Source organism: Ixodes scapularis, unplaced genomic scaffold (genome assembly GCF_016920785.2).
Source record: "Ixodes scapularis isolate PalLabHiFi unplaced genomic scaffold, ASM1692078v2 PGA_scaffold1__304_contigs__length_218370807, whole genome shotgun sequence".
In the NCBI taxonomy this organism is placed as follows: Eukaryota; Metazoa; Arthropoda; class Arachnida; order Ixodida; family Ixodidae; genus Ixodes; species Ixodes scapularis.
The window spans coordinates 108,777,409-108,788,301 of NW_024609846.1; positions in this window are offsets into that span (position 1 = coordinate 108,777,409).

Consider the following 10,893-nt stretch of genomic DNA (forward strand, 5'->3'; position numbering starts at 1 on the left):
AGAAGGTGGTATGGCACAAACACTCCCTAATATGAAAAGTTAGAAAGCCACCCACCGTTGCTTTGAGCAAATACGTAGACTCCCGGATTACGTCGTTTAGACACCTTGACCTCCCCATCTGCCCAACGAAACACTTTCCACAAGACAGGGGGTTGCGGTACGCAACATACGAAAGGCATAACAAAAACGGTTTTGCATGTTTTTGGTGCACCTGATCTTCTCACAATTTTGAGCTCTTTCACCGAGTCTAGCACTAATTTGGTTAATTTGTAGTGGGGCGAAAAAACCTTGGGAACTCGAAACCGACTTCTAACCTTTTTCAGGTTGTGCAGAACACCGTAGTTGTGCAGGACCACTACCATTCGCTTTTGTCAAAATCGACACATCTTCTCTCAATACTTTTAGCCTCTTTGAGGAGAGAGCTCGCCACCACCGTCAACGATGCTTGCGGGAACCTTTTTGCCATGAGTATCTTCATCCAAGACAAGAAAACGAAGTTCATCAAATGTTGGCATGAATTCGCCAGTGCCAATCCAAGAAACAAAACGACGATGGCCTTCTTCACCATTTTTGAATTGGCTGACATAAAGTCCAGGTCTGGTTTCTTCGACCGGTGACTAAAAACCAACATGCGTGCTCATCCCCCAGGCACAAGGACAGATCCAAGACCTGCAGAAGCCTTACTTTTTGATTTCTCGAGTGTAAAACTGAGGCCACTCCCAAACTTATTTAGTACATTCAAGACTAAAGCACGCGCTGTATCTCCCTCCACTTTTGTACGAACCTCAAAAATCATCCAGGTACCGAAACACCGTTTCAAGGAATAAATTTATTCGCGAGTTCAGTTTTGTAATTTCATTTTTCTTTCCGTGTTCGGCACCTTATTTAAACCCGTTTTTCAGCAACCATGCTTAATTATTACCAAGTGCCCCAGTATACAACTTTGTAAGTTGCAATGATTGCGGGGTTTATGTAGCTAAAAATTACAATACGTGTGTTTGTAGCGAAAGTTTTGAACCTATGCATTGTCCGGTAAGTGCAACACGTCCGTTACCTAAAGTACAGGTTCTCCCTGTTCTTCGAGCTGAACGTCAGTGATGACTGTTTTAAAGCGGCAGCGAGCTGCACGTTGAGTTATACGGTTGGTCTCTCGGCTTCTTCGTCAGCCACTTTTGTCGCAGCAAAGTTGTCTTTGAATTGACGTTTTTGAGGAGTGCATCTGATAGAAGTTCAAGCATCTGCTCATCGGTCCACGGCTCCCAGGCGATGGCGTCCTCGTCTAGGTCCAAGAGTGCCTATGCGTCCTTCACTATTGTATTTTCACTTTTTTCATTGCCACATCTGTGCCTCGTCTATAATTCTGGGCCACTAGGTGCCACTTCGTCTTTCACTCCTTCTGGAGCTGGGTCCTTCCGCCCTGAATAAACATCTTTGGCCAGATGACGGCTGTTCAGTCACGACGTTCCTGCCGTTGTCCCTCGCTGGGACACGGCATTATTTGGCCGACGAGGATGCTTGACGGTCCCTGCTAGCCTTCAAGTTCGTCGGGGGACTGCACGTCTTCGCATACCTTGGTCCGCTGATCTGCGATTCCGCCGCAGCTCAATTCTAGAGTCAGCGCATTTAGGCCTTACCGCAGCGTTCGGACAGGGGCCTCGCTCTGAGAACGTTGACGCAGCCTCCTGCTAGATCGGACCAGGACGTAAGAATGTCGCAAGCTGATCCGCACTTGACCGAAGGTGGCTTTTTCGAACATCGTGCCACCAAAGTCATTTCTGGATGCGCCTGGACAACCTCCAGTGCCTTGGGGCGAATGGGACATGCGGTTCCGGCGCTACATGGATGCAGCTGGTGCTGCCGAGTTTTTCGCCGTTCGCCGTCAATCCATCCTCATCCACAACTTGGGTGATGAAGGTCAACGTATCTATGATGACGCCAAAGCAAGTCGTCTTGCACTACCCGCTACCGCTACGCCTCCGTCAGCGACGTGGCCAGTTGTAAACGCGGCTAGAGAAGCTAAGACATCAAGTCAGTCTGTCCAAGTGGCAAGTCCCTCTCATGACTGCTACGTAAAAACGGTCTCAGCCTTAGCCAGCCATTTCTCTGGAAACACGAGCGCCATTGTAAAGCGATATCGGTTTCACCGCCGCTATCAACAAGCCAACGAGTCGCTCGGAGAGTATATCGCGGCTTTACGTCAATTGGCGACCACATGCGACTTTGGAACCCGTGTTGACGAAGATCTTCGCGAGCAGCTTATCGTGTTAATATCCTCGACTTCTCTTTGCGAACGACTGCTCTAAAACAAAGCCTTGACGTTCGAGCGCGCCGTCGACGTCGGTCTTCTCATAGAGAAGGCCGCAAAAAAAGCTAGCGCGATGCGATCACAGCCATATCCCCACGAACCTTCAATAGCGTGCGAAGGAATGCAGAACGCCGTAGACCCTCCCATCGACTGCAGCGAGGTAACAAAGGACGTTCTTCCTCGCACAAGGTGTCATGGCGTCCCACTACGGTGGAACGACCGACTACCTCCCATGCGCCACTACCTGACCAGCCTCTCTCTCGTCAAGCCTCAAATCGAACTCGCTTCCGGACGTCCACTCATGAGTAATCAGTGTCGGTACCACGCAATAACCGGGAGTTGGTCCAGTACACGAGGCTCACATCCGGGCCTTGGGCATCTAGATCGCACCACAAGACCCGAATGCCGAAACTGTGGTTGCAAAAATGTCTAACCGCCGCGACCTGCCCAGCGAAAAATGGCATATGTTATGGGTGCGGTAAGCGCGGAGATTACGCGCGGGTCTGCAGGAGCTCCAACCGTCAACAGAACTCCGTTCATATCCAAGAGATACTTTCCGACGACGACGAAAACGATTATGGAGTTGCGATGAACGTTACTCCTGGTGGTCATCGATTGGCCATTTAAATAGACGTCATCGTTTTCCATCATGTTGTCAACTTTCTCGTGGACACCAGATCGTCCGTTTCCATCGTTTCGGACGCGGTTTTCAAGAACCTCAAAGAGAAAAGGACCATCAAGCTTTTCTCACCACTAACGGCTTTCCTGAACTAGTCACACGAGAAAATAACAGTCCTGGGGGCATTTTACGCAGGTGTCTCTTACCAGGAAAAAACATCGTTTATATTATTTTATGTTACAGACATTGGGCACGTCTCTCCTGGGTCTTGATGCTATGCAAGCCCTAGATATTCGCAACCTAGGGGCAGCGTTGCGCTGTCTCCACACTCAGGTCAAAGGCCTAGATTCCTCATCGGGGCGAGATGTATCGACAAACAATGTACAACATATAGTCGGGGTAGCGCTCAGCCCTCCAGAAAAAGTCCAGCAACGGCCCTCGTCGTGGGAGGATCGTCTACGTGCTGCCGTAGGGGAACCAAGTTCCGCATCAGGGCTCTCTCCGAAGAGTGGTCCTCCTCATACCGGAGATCGACAAGTTGCTGCTGGAATAGCCACACTTGAAACATATTCCAAAATCACTGATCGCTGACTACAAGCGTCTTTTTGTTTCCGAGCTTGGTCACGCCGAAGGCTATGTACGCAAGGTAAAAGTCCGTCTCTCTATTACACCAGTACATTGCAAATTGCGACGTCTTCCGTTTACGATTCGCAAGGAAGTTTCAGACGAGCTTAAGCGCCTTGAAGCAAATGACGTGACTGAACGTATTGACGCGTCTGAATGGGTGTTACCAATCGTCGTAGTCCAGAAAAAGGATGGAAAAATTAGGATGTGCATAGATCTCAGGAAGCCAAACAAGGCAGTTGTTATTGACAGCTTTCCTCTACCACATACTGATGAACTGCTTATTTTCCTGGTTGGTGCAACCCACTTTTAAAAACTAGATCTGGCTTCTGCATACCATCATTTAGAACTACACCCAGATAGCAGAAACCTCACAGCCTTTGTAACACATGAAGGCCTGTTGCGATTTAAGAGAGTATGTTTTGGCCTGGGATTCTGCTCCGGCCACATTCCAACAAATCATGTCTAGAATTTTACATGGCTGTGAAGGAGTGCTATTCTACATAGACCACATCATTGTCTTTGGCAGATTCAGCAAGGAGCATCTTGCTAACCTCCGAGCCGTTCTTCAGCGCATCTCCCATGCGGGGCTACGCTTGAATAACAAGTGCGTCTTTGATGTAAGAGAACTCTTTTTTTTTGGATCACCAAGTTAGCAGCCAGAGAATCGCTCCTCTCAAACAAAACGTCGACACCATCAACCAGACACCAGTGCCAACGGACCGGTGGAGTACTATACTGGGACTGGTGGAATACTATTCAAGATTTATTCCCGGACTTGCGACTGAAGTAGAACCACTTCCCCGGTTCCTGCGCAAAGACGTTCCATTCATTTAGGACCCCGGGGCCAACGAACGTTTTAAACGGTTGAAATTTCTCTTGTCGTCCAGTCAAAGGCTTCGGATGTTCGACCCTGCCCTGCCGATAATCGTCGCAACAGATGCGTCCGCATGTGGGCTTGGGGCTGTCCTACAGCAACGAACGGGGAAACAAGTTTATACTGTTGCTTTTGCCTCTCGTACGCTCACTGAAGCAGAACGAAAGTACTCTGTCACAGAAAAAGAAGCCCTGGCATGTCTCTCGGCATGTGAGCGATGGCGTAACTACCTATGAGGTCACCACTTCACATTACGTACGGACCATCAGGCACTGATTACCCTTCTGTCAACACGCGGTACAGGACATTGTCCGCTACGCATCACGCGATGGTCCTCACGTCTTCGGATGTATCACTTCACGGTTGAGTATCAGCGAGGCTCTGACAACCGTGTGGCAGATGCTCTGTCACGCTTGACAGTAGCTTACACGGAAGGTGGGACATTATTTGAAGAGGAGATAGTGTCGTTCGTCACTCCTTGCGTGACGAAAGAACAGCTGCAGCAAGCCACGACAGATGATGTCATCCTAAGTCAAGGAATGGACTATGTAGTTTCATCCTGGCCGTCGCAGAAGTTTTTTTCCCAACGACATTGTTTTCTTTTCTCATGCTCGTGACGAACTCTCAGTTGTAGATAACTTGCTGATGAGAGGAGAAAATGTTCTAATTCCTACGACACTAAGAAATACACTGATTGAGATTGCTCATGAAGGCCATCCAGGAATCGTCAAATCCAAGAGCCGGCTCCGAGACCTCTACTGGTGGCCTGCCTCGGATCGTCAACCCGAAAGTGTGATCAGAAGCTGCCCGGTGTGCCAAGCGGCAGACAAGCCTGTCAAAGCTTCACCAACAACCTTGCAGCCAGTTCCACTTCAGGAGTGGCCATGGGCTAAAGCCGCCATCGACATTGTCGGTTCATTTGAGCAAGCAGAGCCAGCGTGCCGGTATGCCATCACTCTTGTTTAATATTTTTCTAAAAGGCCAGAGGTTCAGTTCTGCCACGACGTGACAACCTTTCGAATGATCACATTAATGTCATCAGTTTTCACTCGGGAGGGTTATCCAGGTTGTCTCGTGTCAGACAACGAGCCACAGTTCACGTCATTACAGTTTAACGACTTCCTAAAAGACCGAGGCATAAACCACGTCTACTCGTCGGTGTAATATTCGCAAGCCAATGGGCTCGTCGAAAGTTTCAATCGAGTACTGAAAAAATTCATTCAGCTCGCTGCTGCTGAGAAGCGTCGTTTACAAGAAGCAGTCACCGACTACCTAGGGGTGTACCGGTGTACCACACATGACACAACAGGTCTGTCGCCAGCGCTCTTCCTCCACGGAAGGAAACCGAAGACGCGTCTCCATATCCTGGGTCTGTCACCTCGATATTTTCTTCGCAACCCAGTGAAGGAGATGAAAAGTCTACGAGAGCGAGTATGCCAACGAAAACAGTCAAGCAAGAAATACACTGACCAGCGACGAGGAGCCAAACGACCGAAATTTGTTTTTGGTCAATTTGTTGGCTACAGAGATCCAAAGAAAACGCACTACGATGAATCCAAGTTCAGCGAGCCGTTGAAAATAGTCGACCGAGTCGGATGTTGGACCTTCCGCCTTGAGGACGGACGAGCCTGGAACGTATTCAAGTTTACCGCTGCCGTTCCACCCGAGAAAATGTCAACGACCTCAAACACGTTTCATCGTCGGCCATCCGGAAGCCTGACAGTTCACTGTGTTACTGAATCGCCTCCTGTCGCGGATGACAGTCAGGTTCCCGCCCAGTGTACACCCTCAGCCGTTGTTGCACGGGATTCACCGGTCCAGCCTAAGGGTGATCCGGACACTTCCGGTCGAAGATCCACGGGTAACAGGACTGTGCAGTGCACGAAGGTGCAGCGGTTGCATCTAACACCGCCGCAACAGCGCCAGTAAACGAGACTGTTAGACACTCTAGACGAGAGCGGCGGAAACCTGTGAGGTTCTGAGATGATGTGTGAATGTTATGCATGTTAATGTTTTCTGTCACTGTATGTGATTATTTATTGCTATTGGTCACACGGGTATCCAATAGATTCAAAGAACCGGGGCCTGAATTTATTTTTGATAGTATGATTTACGAATGCCTAATGTTTATAACGTTTCGAATCTTTTGTGTCTGTCAATTGTTGTACAAAGCTCGCAATTACTCTGTTATATTATTCTGTACAAACCAGGCTGATTCCAATTGAGGTTTTTGTATATTTATTCATTCTTGTCTATCGTAATGTGTATATTGCATTGAGTCCTATGTAATATGAATTGCGCTTGTTTTCAGTCTACTTCTTTCTTTTTTCCTATTTATCTTTCTCTTCTTTTCTTAACGGAAGGGGATGTTGTATTTTCACTTCTTCTTTCATTGCCACATCTGCGCCACATCTATATTTCTCGGCCACTAGATGCCACTTCGTCTTTCTCTCCTTCTTGAGCTGAATCCTTGCGCCCTCAATAAACATCATTGGCCTGATGACGGCGGTTCAGTCACGACGTCCCTGCCGTTGGGACACGACATTCACCGCGGTTCATTTTGCCCAGCTGTTAAAGATATACAAACGTCTTCGACGAAAATCCCTCTGGTTAGGAATGATTTAAAAAAACTTCAACTTAAAACTCTAACCAAGCTTCATTAAAAGCAAATATCCCGACGTTTCGGAACCAACTTGTTCCCTTGATCACGGGCGACTGTTTTTGTCCCGCGGAACGGCCTGCCCACGAACCCGAACACACCCGGGTGCTCCCCGGATTATCCTTCTTAACCCAGAAACGTATCTGCTGGCAAGGTTCCCCGTCGACCGGTTTACGTTGCCACGTGTGCATTGAATATGCCACGACTCTAACAGAAGGTGCTTTCGACTGTTTTTCTCCATTCCGACGATGGAGCTATTGTCGAGGTTGATGGAGCGGTTTGTCTTCTCGACGTTTTCAGCCAGCGCGCGTCCCTCCACATCCTTCTTCACGATGTTGTAGCGGTAGCGCCGCAGGCGCTCTGAAGAGTTCTTCGTTTCCCCAACGTACGACGCGGGGCAGTCACCGCGGGGTGATTTGTAAACCAGACCCTGTGTCCTCTCCCTCGGAGGGCGATCCTTTGGTAGAAAGGAGATGGCCACCGATGGTCGAGACTCGCTTGTGTGAGACCGCTATGCCGTACTGTCGTAGTACTCGCCTTTCATGTGCCTTTCATGTAGGGTACACACAAGTGGGTGGAGGAGGGGCGGCGTCTTGGTTTGAAGGGGTGCGTCGAAGTTTCTTGATTGTGCTGTTTACAAATCTAGCTGGGTAGCCATTCTTCCGCAGGTCTTGTTAAATTGTTTAGATCTCTTTTCGGATGGTCTCCTTTGAGGAGCAGACCGTGATCGTCCGTCTTGCGAGTGCCGAGGCCAGGGAACACTTATGTATCCTAGGGTGGCTCAATGAAAACTTCAGGTATCGGCCTGTGTCTGTCGGCTTCCCATACACATGGAAGTCCAGGCGGCCGGACATTCTCACAGCACAGTCGTCTAGGAATCGGAGACATCCGCCTGACTCGTGTTGAATCGTGAATTGAATCGGTGGCTCGATGAAGTTTAGATGTGTAAGGAGACAATCGATCTCACTTGTCTCTACAACACGAAACCAGTCACCGACATACCACAGGAAACACACGGGTCCTGAGAAGAAAGTGTCCAGGGCTTTTCTTTCGATCGCCTCCATTGTGTGGTTTGCCACAGCGACGGAGATTGCAGCACCCATAGCCGTACATCTGGTGTGTCTGTACAAACAGTCAGCAAAAGAAAAATAGGTGCTGATTAGATGGCAAATCTCGTCCATTTCAAGACACGTTCTTTCGGAGCCCTATTGAAAAAGGCCAGTATGAACTCAGCTTATTGGAAATATTGTATTCCAATGAAGTTGATGGAAACCAATAAAAACTTATTGTTATCCGATTAACCCAATACGCACGATGGGAATTCATATCGGAGCACAATATCCCGATATTGTATACGGTTATTGGTATACAACAGGATATTGGAGCACAATATCCCGATATAACTTGCGGTTATTGGTATACAACACGATATCGAAGCACAATATCCCGACAGAACTTACGGTTATTGGAATAGAATACGACACCGCGTGCATATTGGTGACCGACATGGACATACTGTGCGGCCACACGATATACAAATATCGGTCATCGATCACGGGCCCAAAGGAGAATACAATATCGCGTGTATAAATCTCAGAACGAATTCCAAGTTACCAACATGAATTATGTCGGCATATACCGCGGACTAAGAGGATACGTATCACAGTATTGATCGCCCGTGAAGCAACATGTGGATTTCGGTACGCCCACATATACGACATCGCGTGAATGATATCGTAGAACAGCAGGAGTTACCATACGGCAATAAGAGAGAGAACGATATTGGAGGAGGATACACACAGAACACAAACGTTCCGCGTTGCAAACACATTCACATTGATCGAAAGCGCAAGTGTACGTACGGCACACAGTACACACAGCCTCGAGCGCTTGAAATGCTAGACAACCACCAAACCATTCAGAATAACTAGCTGGGACACCCGCGACCTACCTTTCAATGAGAAAGCCCAATAACGACGTGCTCATTGGAGTGATCGTTTTCAAACAAATGTTTACTGCAGTTTTAATGCAACAAAAAGTTAGGTTACCGATGTTGGAACCCAAATCGAACGCGATACGTGACAATGTCAGTTCGCACGATAAAATAATGAGGATTAATGGGCTTGACAGGTCACGTGCTTCTTACCCGCACATTTATCGATATTGACCCACCTTTCTGGGTAATCCTACGTCGTACACAAAATCCACAACCACACGCGAGCACATTTCACCCACCACTCTTCGTCGCCTGTTTCGCAAGATTCACACACTGTAAAAAACGACGGGAAAAATACGTGCATTTGCGCCATCAAACGATACGTTACAGACTCGTTTTATGAGAAAAGTTTCCATCGTCAACCCGCGCGCGCGAAAGCTCGAGCGCTCGAGCAGCTCGAGCTTCGGAGGCAGTTCGAACGGTTCGAACTCCGAAGGGAGGCGAGCCGGCGCGCCTGCGCGCATGCGCTGCCAGACAAGCGGATGAGCGAGCCGCCGAGATTGCGCCGCCATTGCGCAACGACCGCGACCGCGCCAACCCGACGGAACCGACGGATAACAGCTCGTCAAGTTCGTCGCGCACTTTGCTTGTGGGTTCCAAGTGAAACCAACGCACTTTCAATCGCTTCGAAAGGTACGTATAGACGACTTTATTACTTGCAGCATTGAGTGCTTTGGTATACACAGATCAAAGTGAACACTGAAGGACAGAATGGAGACATGATGTTTTGAAATCGCAGCTTATTTTCACGCATGCGTCCCCTGCTGAAAGCGTCTGGCTGTGCTCTGTTGCAGACGTCATTTCGACTGCGTGTACTCTGATGTAACGTCAGTCAGTGTTTACACTCGGCTAGCTATCACTCGGCTTGTTATCTCATGTGCGAAATAGACGTAGAAACCAGCGCCTCGTCTCTTTCGGATATTCAACCCCCAGCCCCCTGGCTCCCAGCGTGCTTACCGGCGCAAACCGTTCGACGTGTTGGATTCGTGGGCTCGTTCGAAGAGGCGTTGTTTAACGCTCACGAGTCGCCGAAGTGTTACCGGAGCTTCTCTTTACGAAAGTCGCAATCGACGCTGGGCTCTGAGCTCGTACTTTTTTCTTCCCTGGTAGACTAAGAGTGCCGACCATTCATCTGTGGTGCCGACTGGCGCCGTACGAAGTTGAGAAAAGCTAGCGAGTCTGTCAGATTTTCGTGACGCCGCCCAACTGCTCTGCTACCGGCTGCGCTCAACAAATAAAGTAAAAAAAAAACAAAAAAACGCGTTTTTTTATTTTCAATTTTTTTTTGTTTTGCCATGTTTCATTTTAGTCGCTGCAAAGTAAATCGCGGCCGTACGTCGGTCGACTCCCGATTACTGTCTCTACATCGTAGATTGTTTCACCACACTGGTGCCTCGTTGGTGTGATCTTATTCTGATATCGTTACATCTTGCTTTTTCATCTTGGCACACTTCTAGACGACCTTCAACACGTTGCACTCCTTGTCGACATGTCGCTGGTGTTAGAGACAAATCTGAAGTCGCTGTTTGCTCACTCCTTGGTGCACATATTTCATGTTCAACATCAGGTATCTGAAGGAGGCGCCATGAAACCCTGGAGTTTGTTTAGAGGCACCTCAAGATACTGTTTACAAGTGTCGTTTTGTGTGTTAGTTTCCTACAAAACCAAATTGCACTTCGTTCGTAATATACCCTATAACTGTTCACAACAATTAAAGTTGCTATGAAACATTGGCCACGAGAGGTGACTCGGCCAACGCAGCCTGAAAATTCCTCGCATAATTTTCTTCATGGGTCATTTTGGACATTGACAA